At 47.3% G+C, this 22,574-nt stretch overlaps 1 protein-coding gene across 10 annotated transcripts in view; it reads right to left on the bottom strand.

Annotated features, from left to right (window-relative positions):
• Positions 1 to 22,574, bottom strand: part of LDB2 (LIM domain binding 2) — a 338,549-nt gene that overhangs the window by 145,867 nt on the left and 170,108 nt on the right. The gene's annotated exons all lie outside the window — the stretch shown is intronic.

The raw sequence follows: 22,574 nt of genomic DNA on the forward strand, positions 1-22,574 counted from the left end.
AAGTTCTAATTCTGGTTCCGTCCCTATGGGGACTTTGAACTTGCTTGCTTCATTTAACTCCGATAGGCTTTTGTTTCTGCTTCCCTAAAAGAAGGGAGTTCGGCGAGATTACCTCAAATATCTTCCCCATCTCTCACATTCTTTTTAGAACGAGAAGCTAACTGTGTTGAAAATACACTTTAGACTTGGATTCAGAGGGTACGGTTCTGCAGGTTGCTAAGCCCACCACCCTGGATGAGCTACTTAAACTCTCTAAGCCTCAGTTTCCTCAAATGTTCGATGGATCTCACACTCCTTACCTGACGGAATGGAAGGAAATAAAGAATGTGAAAGTAAGTAGCAGGTGGTCCAGAAGCAGATTTAATATTTCGATCTGAGCCAACTCCGAAAGTGGACTCCATGTCTGATTTAGAGAAATGTTCTTCCGTCCAGTTCTCCTAATATAACAACCAATAACCATCAAAGCTGCCTCTACCCGCCTTAGACTCTAGAAGCATCCTTAAGCAAGTGATCATCAAAACACAGGAAAAAGTAAGTCAAAATACGAACGTGGCAGATCAGGCTAACCACAAGGCCTCAAGAATTCAGTTCTCACCGGGCAGAAAGCTCCAAGCGGGAGGCGGCCACGAATGAGGAGTCACCCAACTCCCTTCACTAGACGCTCACAGAACTACCCTCCAACTCCTCCCTCCCTGTGACTGCTTCTTTAGTGCGGACCAAGCCTTAAACCCACGCCCCAAGACAGGGCTGCCTATGCACGGTTAGGATGAATGCGGATTACCTCCACGGTGCCAGCCCCAGCCTGGCCACCCAGGACACCTCTGCTCCCCGTACCTTTGCAGCCTTGCTCTGCAGTGGGTATTGATCACGAGCCTCAGTCTCACGGATGCTCCACAGGCTGAAAGAACTCCCCTAAGGACAAACCGCACGGGGAGCCACAGAGAGTGTTCTTGCTTGTAGGCATGGGGCTCAGGACAGGATAAGAGTGTTTGGGCAGAAATGGCGACACACAGAGGCAGGGACTCTGAAACAAGCTTCCTCATGACCCTGACAGCCAGGGACTGCTTCCCCCGCAAACCACTGGGCTCTAAGAAGATGGATAAGGCAGGGGGACAATCAGAACTCAAGTTAGGAGTACCAGCTTGTAGCTCTTGACAGTGGAACAGAGCTTTGCGCATGGCAGGTGAACACCATGTGTTTTCAATGAATGAATGAATCAATCAATCAATCAGTGAAGGACTGGCTGATCTCCATGTCGCCAGTAACATGCTGGCCCATGGATAAAAACGACAATTGTTTTGATTTTCCTGTTTTTGTGTTTAATGCATGTCCTTGTTCTTGCTACAAATCACATTCTTGTCCTTACTCACCCAGCTTTCACCCTTCTGAAGCCTGACCTCCTATTTTCTTTGGCCTCAGACCCTCCTTCCCTGGCCCTGGCTTCTGCCGCCCACCCTCCTCCATCTTCATCCCAAATGCTTTCCAAAAAAGAGCTTGAGAATGAATTTTTTCACCAGTGGAATGTGGGGCGAGAGGGGAGGATTTCTTGTTTTCACGTACATTTATATAACTTTCCCCCATAAACTTTTTAAAAAGCACTAATTTGAGTTCATTAACGTAATGCCATGTGCTTCTCGTTAAGAAACCTATTTTCCATCGTGGGAATGACAATAGTGAGGAAGAGGGTGATTTAAGGAATTGATAAGCTACGCCGGGATTTCTTTAGCAACCAAACAACGGCAGACCCACCAGCAGATGTATCTGCCGTGACCAACCAGTGTGCACTCGGTTCCTCTGGGAACTCCTCCTCTCCCTGCCCACCCCTCTCCCCCACCCTGCCGCAACGCCTTTGTGCCGGGTGCTGTGCTAGGCCTGGGTCAGAAAGGAGGCCAGGAAAAAAAAGTTAAAGTGTGAGAACGGATGATTCCAGGAACTGTCTCGTGAGTTTTCAGGATAAAGAAGTTAGCGTGTTCGGGAACTGGAATCACCGTTGCCCATTGTAAACAAAAATGTGGGGAGTAGCTGAGAACGAGCCCTCACCCGACCAACATGTATTAGAGCCAGAAGCACTGGGGAAAGGTCTCGTGCTTCTTCAGCCTCTAGTAAGTGTCAGGCCCTGGGCTAGATTTTTTTATATTAAATTTTTGCTTCAGAACCACTTTAAGCGTCAGATTAAAAAAATGAGGCATAAAGACGTATATGCAGTATTCCAGGCCCTGGCTGGCGTAGCTCAGTGGATTGAGTGCGGGCTGCGAACCAAAGTGTCACAGGTTCGATTCCCAGTCAGGGTACATGCCTGGGTTGCAGGCCATGACCCCCAGCAACCGCACACTGATGATTCTCTCTCTCTCTCTCCCTCCCTCTCTAAAAATAAATAAATAAAATCTTTTAAAAAAGACGTATATGCAGTATTGCAAGCCACAGGATGTGAAAAGGCACGCACGGGGACTTGAACTCCAGTCTGTGGGATCCTGAAGTCCTCATCGCTTTTGCAGCCGCGCCGCACACATGAGCGGCCTCCACCCAGCAGGACAAGGGCTGTGCAGCAGTAGTTGGATGGGGAACTTGGTAAGAAGACAAAGGGAAGACCCATGAAACAAACATCTTTTGAGGAAAGTGGGCATTTCATCAGAGACCCCTCCTTTCACCCAACTCAGGCAGGTGCTGTGGAGCCTGCAGGGCAGAGGAGGCCAGGCCCCCACACCGAGGCCAGGTGCCTGAGTCTTCTTGTCGCACTGTGTCATAGCCGCACAAGGCCCCCGGGGCCACAGAGCAGCGAGGACTCGCCTAACTGGCTGAAGCATTAGCGCACCTGCTGAGCAGGTGTAGCAACAGCTCCCATCTCGTGATTGTTCGCCACAGGCCCAGCATGGCGAGTCTCGCTAAGCACTTTGCATATATAATTTCATTTTACCTGCATAGCCCTTGGAGGAGGTACTGTTAGTCTCACTTACTATTTTATTGTTATTCAATGAGGAAACAGTGGCTTAAGAGCTTGCTTTCCAAGGTCCACAATTTGGTTAGTTAAGAGAGCTAGCATTCAAGCCCCACTTTGTCTCCTACTAAAATCTGTGCTCTTAATCTTCAAGTTCTCTGCTCATAAAAAAAATGGCATTTGCTGATACGGGATAACTACATGCAATTCACACGGGAGCCCAGATGCTCACAAAAGGCGTGTGTGGCGTTAGTGAGCAGGATCCGCTGTGGGGTGTGAGCTGGGACGCAGAATGGAGCCCACAGAGGACGGAAGAACAGGGTTCCCTATGGGATCAGGGTTCAGATGGGGCCAGAAGAGACACCACAGCGACTTGTAAGAGAGGACTGGGGACTGGTAGTTCAGGCGTGCGCCACTGTTGTGGAGTATCCCAGTGGCTTCTCTGTGTACTGCGCGTGTACACACACACACACACACACACACTGCGTTGAGATATAGACACAGTCCTTCTCTGCTAATCTGTCTCTTGTGTCTATCACGCTTTCAGGTCAAACAACCCAGTCAAATATTGATGAAGAGAAGTGCAGTCCCGTTCGCCATAGCGAGGAAGAGCACACGTCGACACCACGCTGGCTGGTTGTTTGGAAGGGGCCTTTTCCAGCAGCACAGGGCACTCACCACTGACCCCACGGGCGGGGGCAGAATGAGGCTGCTATGTCTTGTGGGACGAGGCGAGGCAGACAAGAGGAGGAAAGCAGCATAAGGATGACATCTTAGCACAACCCAAGGAAGTTATGAAGAAAGAAGAGACCCACTCCTTAAGTCCAAACAAGGGAAACGAGTGCATTCGAGTCCTTTCTGAGCCGGGGTGGAGCAGGCAGGGTGGGAGGGCGCTCTCATGCTGGGCAGCTGGGGAGAGCCCACTTGAACTTAAGGAACAGGTGTGTGTTTAAAGCTACTTAAGCGGCAGAGAGTGACAGAGGCCACAGGTGTCAGCTGCCACCTCTGCCCGTGCACCAGCCAAATAGGAAATGATGGTTTCTTGCGTCCCCTTTTATTCCATTGTCTTAAAAAAGCACAGAATGGCATTTGGCTCTGCAGCTGTAACTACTATGGTGGCATTAGATTATAATATGGGATCTGATAATAATTTTTAAAAGACATCATAATGTAGCTTTGCTTCTCTCGGCATCTTGAGTGACGTGTCCAGGAGACCTGGTGTGGGGCTTTTTGAATTCGGCTGCATTCAAAACAGATAATGCACAGAATTTCAATGAGGTACTCCTGCAGCCTAAGCGCTCCACACCCAACCTGCAGTGTCCCTGTCAAGAACGCACAGGATCTGGGAGCCTCCCATCAGAGCCCCTACCTTTTCTTCAGGCCCCTCGCCACCCTTCTCCCCTAATGCAAACGTTCAGGTCTGGATGTGTTCTTTCCAATGTGGGTTTTTAAAAATATGAAACAATGTATCAGTTTTACAGTTTTGGATTCTGCATCAGGCAGGCAGGGCCCAGTCAAATAAATAAAACCATTTCAGCTACTTCAAGCAGAGGGACTATAATACAGGGAATTATTTTCACAGATGGTGAAGGAGCTGAGACCAGAAATCGGGGGCGGTCAGCAATCTGGAACTTACCCCCGGCAGGAAGCTGTGCACCTTGGAGCTTTGTTTGGGGTGGGGCTGGGGAGGCTCGCCGGAGGGGGCTGGGCAGGGAAGGGCCTTCCAGCAGAGCTGGGTCCTGGACGAGCCATCCCTCCTGGAGACAACACTCAAAACGGAGGGTGAGGATACTCTAGCTCCGCCCTCCTTCTCTCCCCAATTTTCTTTTTTAAATCGTTGCCTTTATTAATTGAGATGTAATTGACCTATGACATTGTATTCATATCAGGTATCATATATTTGCATATATTGCAGAATGATCGCCACAATAAGTCTAGTGAACATCTGTCGTCATACATAGTCACCAAATGTTTTTTCCTTGTGATGGGAAACTTTTAACATCTACTCTCTGGGCAACTTTCAAATATGCCATCTGGTATTATTAGCTATAGGCACCGTGAGGCAGGTCACATCCCCATGATATCTATCTTAGAACCGGAAGTTTGTATCTTTTGACCCCTTCACGTCATTTTCCCGACCCCTCTTCCTTACCTCCAGCCACTGCCCACCTGTTCTCTGTGTCCGTGAGCTGCGTGTTTGTGTGTTTGTTTGTGTTTAGAGTCCACATGTAAGTGAAATCATGTGGTCCGTGCAGTCTTACCACGTGAATGGAGTTGTCCTAGATTCTGGAACTACAAGAATAAACAGGACACAGAGCAGCTTTGCAAATGCAAATTTTCACGGTGACTGTGAAGTTCTCTGGCCGGAAGGAAATCCAGCTATTCCGTAAACAAGGAGGACGTGCGCTGTTACGGTCATTTATAGGATGCTCTCCATTCGGCAGAGGAGGCACGCTAGCCACAGGACGGAGCAACGAGAAGGAGACGGGAATGTAAGAACAAACACCACTGTTTCTCGCATGCAGGGATGGCGCGCTGGCTCGCCTCCAGAGTGAGACTCTATCTAGCTGGCCCTTCGGAGATCGATCTCCACGTGGCCAAACGACTTTGGCCGCTTTGGTCTCAGACCTTTTCTTTGGGAGACAGAGGCAGTTAGACATTTTCTAAACTCCAGTTCTACCAATTTTGTTCATCCTAAAATGAAAGGGAGGAGTGAACCCATTTTCTTTTCGTGATGATGATGGTTAGCAAAGGGAGCAGGGGTGGGGGGGCAGGGTGTCTGACACACACAGGTCTCCGTTTTTCCTGCCAGCGCCCCCTCTCAGCGAACACCAGTGCCCCTTCAGGAGAGGCTGCTCCCGCCCCAAACATGGTTTCCGTCCTTCCTCCGCCTGCTGATCACCAAAGTGGTTTGTGGTTACACAAAGCTGGTTCTCACTTTTCCTCTCCTACGTGCCAGGGACTGTCTGTATTACGGCACTGGTGACAACCTGAGCTCCGCAGGACTGAAACGTCATACATATAAAGTGAGAGCAGCACCCTTTGCTTCACCGGGAGAGGCAAGAATATGTATCTGGAGAGAGGAGAAATCGTATAGGAAAAGCAGCATCACATGAGTATCACAACACCAAAACATACAGGTGTACATAAACTTACGTAATTAGACACCATAATTTAATGGAGTAGAATTTAAATGTAAATAACACTTGACTCCTGCCTGGAGGAGAGAAAGCAGAAAACAATCTTCCGCTAATTGCTAAGACCTTCAAAATAAGCACAGTTGATGCGTTCTCATCAAGCCTCTTGCTAAAACACACAAACAAACAAAAAGTTACACGTAAGCTTGTCCTCAGGGATGATGCACCGAGTCTAAAATTCAACAGCAGCCAGAAAAGGGTTACTTCCAACCTGGCCTTGGAAGGTGCAGATGCACAGGTACGGTGCCCTGGGCATGTAATATTTATAACAGTCATACAACTTTAATTTTTCCTTCTTTGCTGTGGAAAAAAAGAATACTTTTTTTTTCTGTGTTAGTAAAGCTCAGCACTGCAGAGGGGAAGAAAAAAAAAAAGAACCTCTTCAGGTTGGAATTTTCCACCACTGCCTTCGGTCTAGTCAGCAAGCATCGCAGGACACAGAGCCAGGAAGAAGGGCAGGGCCGGAGATCGTCTTGGGGAAATTCAGGAAGGTTTCACGGTCCACAAGGCTGATTTAACCTGTGCTCAGGGGCTGACTATGCCTGACTCCCTTTTGCATTCTTTGCGGACACGTATAGCGGCCACATGTGGACATACAAAGCGTGGAAGTGACACATGCTATGGAAACCCACGGCAGTTGGTTCCTTGCTGTGAGCATTTGCATCGACTCCTGCCTTCCCTGGGGTAGGAATTAGTATAAAAGCATTTACTCCCCCAAATTTCCTCTCTTCCCTCCACGTCCCATTTATTTTCAGAGAACGAAGTAATTATCTGGACGAGACTCCCTGTAATTCTTATAAAAAGCAAGCAAACAAAATAAGATTCAGGGGCCTTTGTCACATGTAGGACACTGGCAACAAGAAAGAGAATACAACGTAAATGAAAGACACGTATATATGAGAACCATGATTTAATTTGAGCCTCATGAATGTTGGTACCTCACATCTTTGGAGAGAAGGACCAGGCAACTGCCGTAGCTCTGGAATCCTCTGGTAGAGCCGTGACCTCGCACTATGGGGTACCTGTTTCATAGAGCAATGATTCTGGTACTTTTTGTGGCCTGAGTCCCTTTGGGACTCAGACAAAAATCTATAGACCTTGCCCCTGCAAAATGCACAAACACACAAACACATTCCAAATTGTGTATATGTTTTCAGGGCAGTAACAGGCCCCAAAAATGCCCTCCTGGGATTCCTTGGGCCTAAAGCTAGGAATGCATGCTGGAGGAACCTATGGAATAGTCAAAGCTCACTACTAACCACAACTTGCTAAATGAATAAGAATAAGAATAAGGAGAAGGAGAAGAAGAATTTGGGAAGAGGAAGTCAGACAAAAGGGAAAACACAGAGATTCCTGCACAAGGAGTTTTTGTTCCCCTATCCAAACTGGTGCCCCCCCCCAAAAAAACCCCCACGAACTTTCTGCACTGATTAAGAAAAGAGTTAAAATCATAACTCTGTTGTGTTTGTTAAGTGCTGATTATATGCCTGGCATCATCCTAAGCATGTTAGCTGTATTGGTGCTTTCAATCCGCATGGTCACTCTGGAAGGCAGGTACTCTGTACATATGTAACAGCTGTGCACACACTGGTCCAGAGAGAATAAAACTACAGACCTAAGCCATATGACGCTAGAACCTCCGTGATACATAGAGACGCAACCTGTTCTCATACAGAGTCTTGTCTGAATGCCAGAGTCCGCGGCACACACCACAGCTCCGGTGCCCGTCCAGGCACGCCCCGCACAAGTTTGGGAGGGCTCTGAGGGGAGAACGCCTTACAGGACGAGCTACCTAAGCCAGCCTGTTGGATCCGCCCCAGACACAGGTAACCCAGATGCCTACTTCAGCGTTCTCCTTTCTTCACAGAAACACCCTTCATTAAAATAAACGTGAACTACAGTGACACGGCTCTTTCACGCGGCGAGCGTTCTCCCAGTCTTCTCCTCTACCACCAGCTGTGATCGCTCCGCGTTCTGAATCCGGAGGGGAGAGGAGCGCGGCGAGACGGGGGGTGGAGGATCCAGAGAAAGCCTCTTCCGAGTTCCTTCTCAAAACCAGAGGAACGTGTGAACGTGCAAGTAAATATAGCAATGTGTTTGTGAAATGCTGTTTTCACAAGCAGCTATCGGGGTCAGGAATCCATTAAAATCCTTCCGGGGAGTTATCCCAAATGTGCAGACCGAATCCCGGCTCGAGAAGCTCCCTCGCAGTGTGGGCATGCAGCTACGCGCTGCGGCTTGGAGGCAGAAAGGAGTAACACCAGACGGAGACGTCCGGGCAGCACCAGAAGTGGCCCACCGGGGCCGTGGTTTTCAGCGTTTGCTCAGACTCAGGGGCATGATGGGACCACCCAGGAGGGGCGGCGACAGTTCAAGGTCTGTGCAAAGTCTGAGTGATTCCCTTGCTTATATACTGCAGTGGGTTTAAGGTTATGCCCATAAATTTGCATCCTTGAGAGGGCGAGGAAGCGCTGGTATGTCGGGTCACCTGCTCCTACAAGGACACTTTGCCCCGGTCAGCATCAGCCCCTCAGCAGAAAGAAGAAAATGCAGACTAAAGGGAATCGCTCCATGTGCGTTCCACGGGGGCCGGAGGGCACCAGGGAACAGCAGGTCGCAGCCTCGACATCCCCAGCATGCCCCCGACGTCTCTGCGGCCATCAGCACCTGTCTGAGCACTAGAGACCCAGCGCAGAAGGTGGACAGATAGATGTAGTGGAAAAAAAGTTACAAAGCCTATAGGAAAATAAGGAACAAAGCCTATAGGAAAATAAGAAGCCTTATAAAACATTGCAAAAAAAATCATGCCAAAAATCTCAATGCTTTAAAATATATTTAGTTTTTTGGCATGAGCACTGTCTAATCGGAATAGATTCAGCCAGGGATCAGCACACTGACTCTCTGAAGGGCCACATGGCACATATTTTAGGCTCCATGGGCTGCAAGGCATCTGTGAAGGTTGCTCCAATCCGCGCTTGCGGAATGCCGACCCGTAAGTAGTGACTGGGGATGGCTGTGTGCCGATCAAACTTGATTCATGGTCCCTGGAATTCAAGGTTCACACGTATAACTTTCACGTACCATCAACTGTTACTCCTCTTTTGATTTCCTTTCCAAGTGTCTAAAAAGTAAAAAACATCCTTAGCTTGCCAGCAGAGTATAAAGAGAGGCTGGACCTGCCCTGGCCCGGGGCTGTGGTTGGCCCCCAGCCTGGACCGCATGAACCACCCCGTTCCGCGGCAGCAGAGCACCAGGTCACAGCCTGGACTCGCAGGCTGTTCCAGAGCGACTCTGGGCCATGGAAGGCCTTGGGAGAGAGGGGAGGGAAGGGCAGCGGGACTAAACACTGTCTGAGTGGCCTGCTCCGTGGAGTAGCAGCTCCGAACCTTGTAGCCCTGAGAGGGAAAGGGACCCCGCTGCACAGCACCGCCCTGCACAGGGCCGTGGGTGCCTCTCGGGTGGAGGATTGTTCTGCACGTGCTGGGACCCTGCAGAGCCTGGAGCAGGGCACCCTTGTCCTCGCAGCCTGGGCAGCTCCGCCTCCTCAACTAGCCAGTGTGTCAGCACCAAGCCAATGATTACTCCCATCGACGAAATCAGGAAAAATAACCGAAGTTGCCACTTCCAATTAAAACAGCTTTTTTAAAGGAGTTAATATGCAGATAGTATGCTTGGCCTTCTAGGAACCTGCACTCTGATCCCAGGGTGAGGAAGAGCTGAGAAAGCCAGAGTGGGACCCCCACTCTGTCACAGACGCATGTGAACCCCCCAGGGGGACAAGAGACCCCATTTCTCTCTACTGTGAATGGGTCGTGGAAGGAGGTGTGCTACCTATTTCTGCACATTCGGGTGCGCAAGCTATGGCTGTGAAAAAGAGTTCGTTTGGTTTTTTTTGAGAAGCTATGGAGGCCATGCCAGGATTGGTCTAAATGAAGGCTGTCACCATGCTGTTGACAGGCGGCTCCCTCGGTCCCAGACATCTGCATTCAACTCGCTGCAGAGCTTTAAAAATACAGATTCCCAGGGTCAGCTCAGATTGCTTTGATTCCATAGGTCTGGGGTGGGTGCCCGGGAACATGCATTGCAATAGTTTCCCAGGGCCTTCCTTCAGGTTTGGAGTCGCTCCTTCAGTCAACAGACCAGGCGAGCTGCTTGGAGTGGGCTGGAGAATGGAACGGCAGCTGAGAGCCTCCACGGAGGTCACGGCGGCTCAGGCCAGAGCACGCTTCAAGGACTGCCGAGTGCTGGGTTTCTGTTCTCCGCCAGCCTGCACCGCACATCCTACAAGAATCTCGTCTCCGCTCAATCTACTGCACCGTGTGTCTGTCCCCAAAGAACGATACCCTCCCAAAATATGTTCCTGTAGTCACAATTTTCCCCACATATATGACTTGCAATTCAAATATCAAAAAAAGTATTTGTTGAGCAATAGACAGGATGCATGACTCACAGCTGCCTGTGGCCTTTGCCTGTGACCCCAGGTGACCTAATCTTCCTGTCCCTAATCTCATGCTCCCAAGCAGAAGTTCCTAATTGCATCACCAAGATGCTTTGCACCTCAAGGCTAGTGACACGCAGTTCCTTCGGCCTGGGTTGATTCCCTCCGTCTCCATCTGCAATGAAGGAGACACTTTCAGCCCTGGCTGGCGTAGCTCAGTGGATTGAGCACGGGCTGCGAACCAAAGTGTCGCAGGTTCAATTCCCAGTCAGGGTACATGCCTGGGTTGCAGGCCATGACCCCCAGCAACTGCACACTGATGTTTCTCTCTCTCTCTCTCCCTCCCTTCCCTCTCTAAAAATAAATAAATAAAATCTTTTAAAAAATTACAATGAAGGAGACACTGTCTATCCTTCCCAGTCAGCTAACCGACTGTGACCTCTGGGACTTCTCCCCAGGGCCCCGGCATCTTCCCTGGCCCTCAGCAACAGCCTCTGGCTGTGTGCTCTGCTGCCTCTCCTGCCTCTTTCAGGGCACTCCTGGCACAGCGGCTGAAAGGACTTTAGAACATATCAACCACGTCATTCCCCTGCTTAAAACCCTCCTATGACTCCCTGTTAAAGGGTGAAACCCGCTCCCCATTAAGGCCTCCGAGCCTTATGTGGGGGTCTGGCCCCTGTCCCTGCCTGTCTCCTACTGGGTCTCCTTTACTGCCCCTCCTCCACCCTCACTGGCCTCCCTGCTCCCCTCTTGCTTCTCTCTGCCTGAACCCTCTGCTCCCTGAGCCCGATGGGCTTGGACTTGGCTTTGGGTTCATTCCCACCTCTACACCACAGGCGGCTTCCTCGACCCCCCACCCCACAGTTAGGTGGGCAGACAGACCCAGTTCTTGCTCTAATCAAGTGGACCCTCTAGTAGGAGCTGGAAAACAAGAGAGACCTAAGTAAGACTGACTTAGGCAGTGATAAGAAACATAAAGAAAATTAAAAACAAGATGTTGTGTTAGAAGTTTGTTCACCTTGCAGGGTCAGCATCTATAAAAACACTTGGAGTCCTGGCTGGCGCAGCTCAGTGGATTGAGCACGGGCTGCCAACCAAAGTATCGCAGGTTCGATTCCCAGCCAGGGCACATGCCTGGGTTGCAGGCCATGACCCGCAGCAACTGCACATTGATGTTTCTCTGTCTTTCTCCCCCCCTTCCCTCTCTAAAAATAAAGAAATAAAATCTTTTAAAAAAAAACGCTTGGAACACTGTGGGCTTTAAATAAGTATGAGCTGAAAAATGAATTCCCCTTTGCGTGTATATATCCTTTCTTTATAATTCAACGAAATGGATCCTAATGTATACACTGGTCTATGTTACGTTGTTTCTGTTAATAATATATCCTGTAGCGTTTTCCACATCAGCACATTACATCCAATTGACTTGCCCCAATAGTTTCTTTTTATTTACCCTGCTACCTGGTGACTGATCATTTCCAGTTTTGTTTTTCTCTATTTTGGGGTAACTACAAACAAAACCTCACCAAACATTCCAGAATATATGTCCTGTTACACTAGGTACAACTTGAGTAAAGGAAATTTCTGGGGGTTAGAATTTTTGGGTCAAAAGAGTATGAGCAATATCATTTTGATAGGGATTGCCAAATTGCCCTCAAAAACGGTGTCACCATTTGAACTCGCATACACTCTGAGGGTAGACAATGCTCTCCACAAACCTCAGGGCGCCCCTTATTATCATACTTTTTGGTAGTTTGTCAATCTGATAGATTTCTGCTTTTTTAATTTGATTTCGACTTCCTTATTTGTGAATAAGGCTGAACATCTTTTCATATGTTTATTGCCTATTTACATTCCTTTCTGAGCTGTCTTTTCATATCCTTTGCCCTTTATTCCAGCGGTTTCATTTTTCTCCTTATTCTTTTCTGCAGGTTCTTTGTAAATTAAGGAAATTTGCTTTATGATTCATACTGAAAACATTCCCCCCTGTTTGTCATTTTCCTCTTCACTTATTTATTTATATTTATTTATTAGTGCACTTACATGCCGCACAGAGAAGGCTTTTTTAATTTGCATAAATGCAGACATTATTTTCTTTTATGGCTCCTCGGCAACGATTTATTTGTTACGGAATAAGTGTCTTAAGTGTCTTAGTGATCTCGTCATGGACAAAGGGACTGTCTGCTCCACTCGGGCTGCTATGGCAGAGCCCCAAAGACCTGGGAGGTTATAAACAACAGAATTTATTTCCCACAGTTCTGGAGGCTGAGAAGTTCATGGTCCCGGTGATGGTGGATTCATTGTCTGGGGAGAGCCTGCTTTCCTGGTTCCTAGACAGCTGTCTGTCTTCTCACCGCGCCCTCACACGGTGGAAGGGGCGAGGGAGCTCTCCTGTACCTCTGTGATAGGGACGCTAATCTTATTCTCGGGGCTTCCCCCTCATGACCTAACCAACCCCCAAAGGCCCCACCTTCGAAAACCATCACATTGGGGATCAGTTTTCAATATATGAATTCTGGGGAACACAAACATCCAGAACGGCCAGTCGGTAGGACTTACACAGAAGACAGAATTCCCAGAGTCTTGGCAGTAAAGTGCTCTTGGAGAAGACCGAGGGAAAGTTACGCATCGATGACAGATTCTCTTCCTCGATACATCTCCGTTGAAATTACAGTCAGCCAGCCTCTTCTTCAGCCTCCGCAGGAACTGCGCTTTCTGTTTTATGAGCCAGCCCTTTACATTGTTAAGCAACTTTTTATTTATGTGTTCAAATAAGAGGTAGAGCAACCGTGGTCTGGGCAGGGGAGCAGCACACACAGAGGTCAAGGGCAGGAGGTGAGGGCATCCTCAGGGGCTGCCCCTTCTTCACCTCAACGTGGGCTGGTTCCTCTGAATACAGGGCCAAAATCTATCTCCTAGGGTTTTATCAGAACTTTGTAATAAAGTGAACATATTTGAAATAAAAGATTCCACCCATCTTTTAGATCCACGCTGCAAAATTCAAACCAACACTACACGATAAGGATCATCACTAACTAATTGCATAATAAATCCTGGCACAGATTTCACTGCTGAGGGATATTATCAAGTAAAAAGTATTTTTTTTTCCAGTATATGAGAATAAGATGTACTTTTGTGAGTTTGTCTGTAAACTAAGTACTGTATATCAATACCATTTTCCACTGACTTTCATAATGTAATTAGGCATGTGATGGCCTTGTATCAACATCCATTATGCAAATGGAGATATGTTCCCATGGAGAATATCTGAGAGGGAAAGGCATATAGAATATCTAAAGATACAAAGAAATTACATTAAGAATTGTGAGAGAAGTAAGGCAATAACTGCAATCTCCAAAAATAAAAAAACTCTAGAGAAGGGGGACAAGGAAAAGAGGTCAAAGGCAGACTTATAGAGCTCATAGCGATCACTACCCCAGAGAAGGACTTGGACCTTTGATTGCTCGTTTCCCTCTCGGGGAGCAAACGGGGAGCAGAGCTGAGGGGCGGAAGTCCCATGATGCACTCTGTCCCCAGACGACTGGCTGACGCTCACTCACTCAGAGCACGAGCGTTCTGACAAGTAAAAATCAGCAACGGAAAGTGCAACACACCCAGTTCAATTTGAACTTGGGATTTAAAAAATGAATAAACTTGAGTGTAAATATGCCTCCAATAGTGCACAGGTGCCCTGTATTCTAGCTGGCCACCCTGATGGATGGTCAACTTCTGACAGTATTTTCCCTTTGAAAATTCCAAACTCCATAAAAGTGACCCCTGAGGTAACTTGGCCCGTACAAGCTCCTTATATTCCCTGTTAAATACACTTAGTTGGTATGCAAGAAGAGATCTGTATCCCGAGAAGTTTCAAACACCTGAGCACACACCCAGTCACATAGTTCACCCACACACAAGCGCATCGTGGCCTGAGAAACAGTTACCACCTGCTCTCCCCCCGGAACTGCCAGTGGGTTAAAAAAATCACCCTATTGAGTGGCGTCTCACATTCAGTCACATCACGCCTTCAAAGATGACCCTCACTTAGAGTGAGACACCTTGGACTGGGCAGACGCCAGAGGGCGCTGTGAGAGGCCCACAGACTCCTCCTACCAACGTCTCCTTGTAAATACACAAAGTGGGAGGACTTGATGGGAAAACAAAATCTCATTGGATTGCAAGTAAAACCGCTCACTTCTGACATCTCCTGGTCCAGCTGGAATACCACGGCTTAGGTAATGACCTCATAAAGAAAGCCGGAGTCCTCTACTGAGTGGATAAGAATGTATGTCCTCATCAGCTAAGCCAAGGAAAGGGACAAATGAGTGAGCAAACCACAGCCTATAATGAACAATGCAAATAAAAACAGGTCTCATTTTGTGCTAAGTGTGTGTGTGTGTGTATAGTATCAACTTAGTTATTACTCAGAATGGTCCTATATGAAAGGGTCTCTTATTATCTCCATTTTACTCTCAGAAGCCTAAATCACAGAAGAGTTAAATAAGGACCCACAGTTCCACTGCAAAGAAGTGGATGAGATGGAACTCAAACCAAGGCAGGGAAATACAGTATCTCCTTTCAATGATGCACTTGCCCCTCAGATTATCCAATTGGCAAAAGGCAAAATAAAATGTCGTCAACAGCCGTGTTGAGCAAATCGAGAGGCCTCACCAAAGGGCTCATCCGATTTGACCAGAATCTTTACCGAGCGGCTTCAGTCTCACACCAAAAACCCACCCATGCAGGAGACAGCCTTTTAGCTGCTAAGCACAGTGTTGGCTGGACCAGCCTCATCACCCCTCCTGCTGCCAGAAGTGAAGCAAACTGGGCGGAAAAAAAGTAGAGCGGATCCAGTGCATGAGCCCTGCCTGGCAGGCACGTGACTGTGGACGGGTCCGAGGCCTCAACACTGCAGTGGTTTCCTCGTCCAGACAATGGTCACAGGACGAACGGCAGCCAGGCGAAACTGAGTTCTCGCTGGGGTCGGGCACCAGGCCAGGCACTTAGCGCACAGGGTGCCAAGAACACTGTGCTCCCAGCCTCCATGGCCGTCCATCCTTTATAGATGAGGGGACTGAGACGCAGAGGGATGGCATCACGCTCTAGACGTCGCACAGCTGATCGGCAGCAAAGCCAGGATCTGTCGCGGGACCCATTCACGTCCCGGGAGCAGCCTGAGCGAGGTGTACAGGCTGTGGTGTTCACACTGCCTGAGCCCTAGTCCTGTCCCAACACTTATTTTTTGCTGGGTGATATTACGTAAGTTATTTAACCTTCCTGTGCCTCAGTTAGTTCACCTGCTCACTGGGGAAAATAGTACAGGTTCTGCCTATTACTCTTACTTTGCTATTACCATGTATGCCCTTCCTGTTTCAACACACTGTCTCTGTCTCATTAAAGAGGGGATTTATAGTTCAAAAGGTCTATAGTTCCTGAATTTATAAAAATGTGGAAGTGAGGGAGGCAGAAAGAAACAAAGACCGAAGTTCCTTCAGGATGAAAGTTCGTAGGAAGGGCTGCTGGGAAGAGGTCAAAAGGAGAAAAGATCTGAAACACCCCATCTTTTGAGTTTCAAGTGCTTTATTTCCCATGGGTTTGTGATATTCAAATGCCAACACTTTGCATAAGCTTGGGAAGTTCTTTCCTTGGTGATCAACATGTTTCTTAAGAAGGATCCACAAAATGAAAAGTTCAACTGCGTGCCCTGCCATCCCCCTCACTCCCTCACCCCCTCACCCTGATGAGCACATCACCCCGCACCGCCTGAATATGCATTGCTTTACAAGTCACCACCTAAGGGTCCATGTGCCCCTCCTACTCCTGTCTTCTCTCTTCTGGCGTGAGGACGGAATGGACTGAAGGTAAAGAGATTACTGCTGCGTTTCAGGCTTCGCTGGACTTCCTTCCTTGCCCAAGTGCCTCTCCCCTGCACTCCACCCCCATGATGTGCGTGAGTGGCGTCCTCCTGAGCCAACTTCATTTAGTGGGAGACAGAAAAGATGGCTGCTGAGGTCCCGCTGCCGGCTAGGTCTCCACGGCACCACCAGCATTTGCACACGCGCATGCCCGCAGCGCAACAGTGGCAGCATGACTTGTGGGACAGCTCACAGCCTCCTTGATGACCTCTCATGACCGATCCCCCCACTCGCCCAGGCTGAATTCCTCCAGCCCTTGAATGCCTGAGACATTCTCCCTCCTCTCATCTAGGCCCTGTGGAAACACTTCTTCACTATGGAAAACTCCCTCTACCTCCTTCCCTCCACTCATCCTGAATGGCTGAGTTGAAACGTGGCATCCTCTAGGAAGCCACTGCTGACCACCAAGTCTGGATGAGTTGTCCTTCTGTGTATGTCTACACGCCAGCTGTCAGTCAACCCACATTTCTCAGGTGACTTGTGTGCACTAAGCCAAGCCCTGCTCTAAGCAATGGAGAAAACGCTGTTGAATGAGTCAACATGGGGAGAGGCCCTGTGTTTTCCACAAGGCTGTGATTCTGTCTATGATTTTATTGATTTTTACAGTTTCTTACTTTTGGTGTATGAGAATCATTGGTTTAAGAGGAAATTTTACCTACCTACACTATAGTCTTCAACTCACTCAAGTTCCACACCTCTCTGATAGAAACAGAAGGACTTCTGTGAGGAACTCATTATGCAAGCTCTTCTCAAGATTTACATAAATGCCATCATGGTATTTACCATCATAAAGTCCATCAATTTACGAACTTGTGAAGGCTACACAGAGTCCCGTGCCTTTCCTTCCTCACCACGCGCACCTCTTCACACCCTCCCTGCATTAGAATCACACGCCCAGGCTGCAGGGCATCTGACTTTGTGCAGGGGGTATATTTCCCCACACACTGAGGTTGGGCATAGCCACGTGACATTCCTTGGCCAATGGAAAGTGGGCTGAAGCGAGGACGTGCCCGTACTGAGCTGAAGTCTCAGGAGGCAGAGTGAGTTCCACTTTCTCCTTCCCCTCCGGCAATGTGTTGTGAGAACGACATGACCCAAAGCTGCCGTTTGGAGAAGAATGAGGCCCTCTGAACCCTACTGGTGGCCTGGAGCCAAGGCTTGCTGACCCGCAGCCTGATCCTGAGATGCCCCAGCCCACCACAGACAGACCCGTGAGGCAACCAAATAAATGCTTATTGTTTTGAGTCACCCAGTTTTGGTGTTACTCAACACTACTGCAACAATATCTGAGCAATATGCTGGCCCTTATCACACATTATACGGTCCTTTGAATGATTTTAGACCCCACGAAGTCAGGATCGGGGTCTAGCTGGCTCATTATTGCTTCTCCCACTCTTTAGGACAATTTACAGTGTATAATATTTAATAGTCGATGAACCTATTTCATGAATTTCTTGTATTAGTTTAGTCCCCTCTCACCCATCAGATGTGACTTTAAAAGAAAACCTATTTTAAAAATGACACATATGAGATAAATACATATAAGATTCTCTTTTGTTTTCCGAGCAGCTGCATATGTATTTTTCCTCAAAAAATACATATACGATTCTCTTTTGTTTTCCCAGCAACTGCATAATCAATTTTTAAGTGAATAAAATAAAGGAATAAATCTTGTGAACAATAGCTCAGATGACACTTGCAAAAACTCTTGGAGAAAATATTTGCTGTTTCCTTGAGTGATGGTGGGTCCAACAATACCAGTTAAAGTGATTCCTCTGAACTTGTGTACTCTTTTATTTATTCAACGAGCCTTTTGATAGACAGCCTGCTCTGTGCTAAGCCCCATACTAACACTTGAGACGTGGCGAGCAGGCCCGTGGTTCCTGGCCTAAACCACTTATGCTAGAGTGGGGGACTCAGGTCCACTGGCAGCTGGTGTTTAATGCATGAAGTGTTCGGATAGGCAGAAAGAGGCGTCTTCCGACGTGGGCATCGCAGAAGCACCCAACAGATCTGGGAGAAATTTGGGGAGACTTCTACGAGCAGCTGATAGCTTGCTGTATTTTAAATAATGAGCAGAAACAGCTGAGCGAATAATAAAAATAAAACACAGCAACCTCTGCAGCAACTCTCCTTGGAGACATCATGGCTGATAGGACGACGAGGATCTCCCGATTAGGAAGCAGGCGATGGCCGCGAAGTTTAGTGTTGGAGCCAAGACTTTCCTCTGCCTACCTTTACTGGCCATGACCCTGTCCCCCCCGCATCTCCCCGTCTGCCGCAGAAATGATTATTTTCCATTTGGGGAAGTGATCCAGGATGAAACAAAGTCTTCAATGCTTTTAGAGGAAATGTTCACAATATCAATTTATTTGACCTCCGTAATCAAATTAATAATAATCCTATTGTACTGAATAGGAGAGAGGCTGAAGCTGCATACAAAATCTAGGAACGAATTCAATGAGATAAATCTGATAATGTGTGAATTATCTCACAACACAGACGACAATGTTTTAGGTCATTGTATGTCACAGAGAATTTCACCTTAACATGTGTGACATATAATACCACTGCTATCTTCCCATTATAAACATTTTGGCAAATAACTGGGCCTAATAATGACATGCAATTCTAATTCTGCACTCCAACCTTTTAGAGAAAGGAAGAACACCTATAATTAAGATATACTAAATGACCAAATGGATGTGTGGATAATGTAAAATAAATCCCTGAATTTAATGAGCTTTTTAATCATCACTAGTTAAGACAATTGGTTGGACCTATTATTTTCAGGAGCAAGTTAAAATCATTTCACGTGATAATTCCGAGGGTTAATTGTTCCGGTTTATTCAATGCAATCTTCTCCACCGGCTTTATTTTTATCTGCCAGTACACCAATACACCATGATTAGCATAAATTAAACTAAATGAATTCTGTGGGTTACTATATTATTTTACACTGGTCTTTCTCTTTTTTAAAATTTTCCTCTCCCAACATTTACAGGTTAGAGATCGGTGAATGGTTTGATGGCAAATTCCAACTTCCAGATGCTTAGCCTCAGCTCTAAGAGAAATGCTTAAGAACTGGGTGATTGATTTTCAGAAATCTTAGGTAGAAAAATACATCGTGAAAAATGTCATCACACAAGATGTTGTATCATTATGCGCTGACCTTTTACAGAGGCCCACATGACTCACGGCTGGAAAGCAAGGAACTCGACGTGCAAAGTTAGATAACTCAGAATGAGAGATATTCGAGCATGCACCTCAGATGAGTGATTTCCACCGTTCCAATTGACACTCGGACGCCTTGGATGGCTCCGGTAACGTCTGTGCTTAACAAAGTGAGTTTTATCTAATTTAGAAACTCCGTTCCCTTAACCTTGCCTTATGGGTGATAACTCATCTTTCGCTGTGCAACTCACCACAGGACCCCTTGTCTTACACCCACCTTTAGCAAGACGGGCTCTTAGAGAATGGTCAGTCCGCTCCAAGACCTGCTCTCCTTCTCCCCTGTCACCACCCAGGTCAGACTCTGCCAGGACTCCTCCTTCTCCTCCTCCCCACTCTGCTGCCTCAGGAGACACTCCTCCCTCCTCCTCACCCCCGCTCTTGCGGAGACTCACCTATCCCTCACCACCTCCTGCTTTTCTTCTCTGAAGTGTGGCCCTGGAGAAACTCTTCTTTCTCAGTCAACAACATGTATTGTGCACCTGTGATGCGCCAGCTCTGGCCCAGCGCTGCAAATACATTCTCAGACAAAGCAGACAGGGTCTCTGCTTCACAACACTTAGAGTCACTAGGAAAGACGCCAATTGCAAGGAAGTCATAGACACATACTACATTCAGGATAGGGGAGACCTGGAAGAATGGGGTAACATTTCTCTTCCCCCCAATTTCCCATGTTCTCTCTGGAACTTACATCCTCCCCCCATCCACACACCGACTTTTCTCCTGGAACGGGGGGAGGTGGGATAGGCAATATGTTGGCTTTCACCGGAAGGTGTAAAGTTACCATGGCAATGTGCTCCTCAGTCTACCAATCTGGAAGCACCGCCTTTTGCCCTGGTGCCTCTGACACTTTGGAGGCAAAAGATGACCGATTCTTCTTGACTCCCGAGCCAGCGGTTTGCACTCAGTGGCAGCCCTTCCTTGCACCACATGCTCAGCACGCGGGCCCATGTGGAAGGCTCTCCATGATGTGTCTGTTCTTCCCATCACCAAAGTTTCATTTATTTTCCCAGTGCCGAGTTCGTAGCAGGGGCCAGTAAGTATTTCTTGAATAAGTTAAATGAATAAATATGTGTTAAATTAATGAATTGTTTTAGAATCACGATATATTCAAATATGGTGGATGTTGTCTGAGTGAAAAGGAGTGACCACACAAAATGCTTCTGCTGTGAATAACAACATAAAGAAGTTCGAAGTGACCACGAGTCTGCTTCAAGGCCCAACGGGGAACTAGTCTATCATTTGTGAACCAACTGACTAAAACGGTAGTGGGGGAGGGGAGCTCAAATCCTAAACACCTAAGACAGCCAAGTCCACGAGCACATGGGGTCTACCTTATCCAAAACAGTCCCTTTACTTAACATGCAACTCAATGAATCCTTGTTGAATATATTAAGTAAATGAGCTAAAACAGACTTCTGACTCACAAGGCTCTAATGTGGTGAGCATTTCTGTACACGATTCACTGACTAGTAACCTGCCCAAGTGTTTCGTGTGACCTGCCCATTGTTTTTCTAAATTTTGAGTTTCTTACCAACATAAAGAATTTTAATATACAAATGACATTTTAAAAATAAATATAAAACTACAGAATACACATATAGAACTATAGCATAAAATCATAAACATATTAAAATGACATTAAAAATAATACAAGGATATTCAACACTCTGACTTTCACATTACTTTGAAATACTGGAGGACCGAGGAGTGGTGGGAGTGGGGACAAGGCCAACGGGATGTCATCTGGCGCTTCTGGGGATTACGTTGCTCGGATGGGGGTTGCCCCTCCCACTTCCCCAGGGTCCCTTCCTGGCCCGCTGCATGCATCCATTCACCCCTGTAGATATTTGGCCTTGTGACGTTGACCTAAACAAGCATATAAGGAAGAAACAATGGAAACTGGTTGCAAGCCCTGGCTGGCGTAGCTCAGTGGATTGAGCGCGGGCTGCGAACCAAAGCATCACAGGTTCGATTCCCAGTCAGGGCACATGTCTGGGTTGCAGGCCACGGCCCCCAGCAACCACACATTGATGTTTCTCTCCCTTTCTCCCTCCCTTCCCCTCTCTAAAAATAAATAAATAAAATCTTTTTTTAAAAAAGAAATTGGTTGCAATCAGAAACCCTAAGGATCTCTACAAATCTTAATAATGTATAATTTAAATCCTTTGACTGTTTTTCATTAGAGAATTTCAAATGGAGAGTTGTGGGATGGGGAAAAATGTAACAACGATTTCTGCCTTTGTAAGTTAAACTAAAAATACTCCCACACCAGCCAACAGCCAAACCAGCAGGGCAGGGTGAGTTAACTTGTCCTCCACGTGTCATCTGCTGGCCTGGGAGACACAGAAGGGACAGCCATGGAAATACAAGGTCTAGGAAATGCTAGACGAATGCCTCGTATGACAGCGAGACCAACAGGCCCCTTTAACAAGCAGAGCGGTTTCATTCAGAGTCTGGCATCTGACAGTCAAATTATTCTTCCTTGGGTTAACCTCCTTAGTAACATAATGAAGTGAAAATGACTGCGAGTCTGTGGAGGAGAAGCCAGGCTCCCTGCGAAATTGGGAGTTATTTATGTGTGGGGAGAACCCTAGAAGGTGACATGAGAGACAAATAACAGCGGTCAAAATGGATAAAATAGACTCCAAAAGTAGAAAACACGCTTAGAGAGACATCCCCTGACAGTTGATGGGGAGGTTTTCCTGAGCGCCTTACTCACGGGGGAAAAAACCAAGTGCCTTCAAGGATGTAGATTTGGTTTGTGTTGGGACATAATACTTAGCGATTTATCTTTAAGCAATACCCAGACTGAGCTCTGTCATTATGCCAAGAGCTGTTATTGTTTCTAGTCCACTGCT

This window comes from Phyllostomus hastatus, unplaced genomic scaffold (assembly GCF_019186645.2).
Source record: "Phyllostomus hastatus isolate PE091 unplaced genomic scaffold, TTU_PhHast_1.1 phas_contig_196, whole genome shotgun sequence".
Lineage (NCBI taxonomy): Eukaryota > Metazoa > Chordata > Mammalia > Chiroptera > Phyllostomidae > Phyllostomus > Phyllostomus hastatus.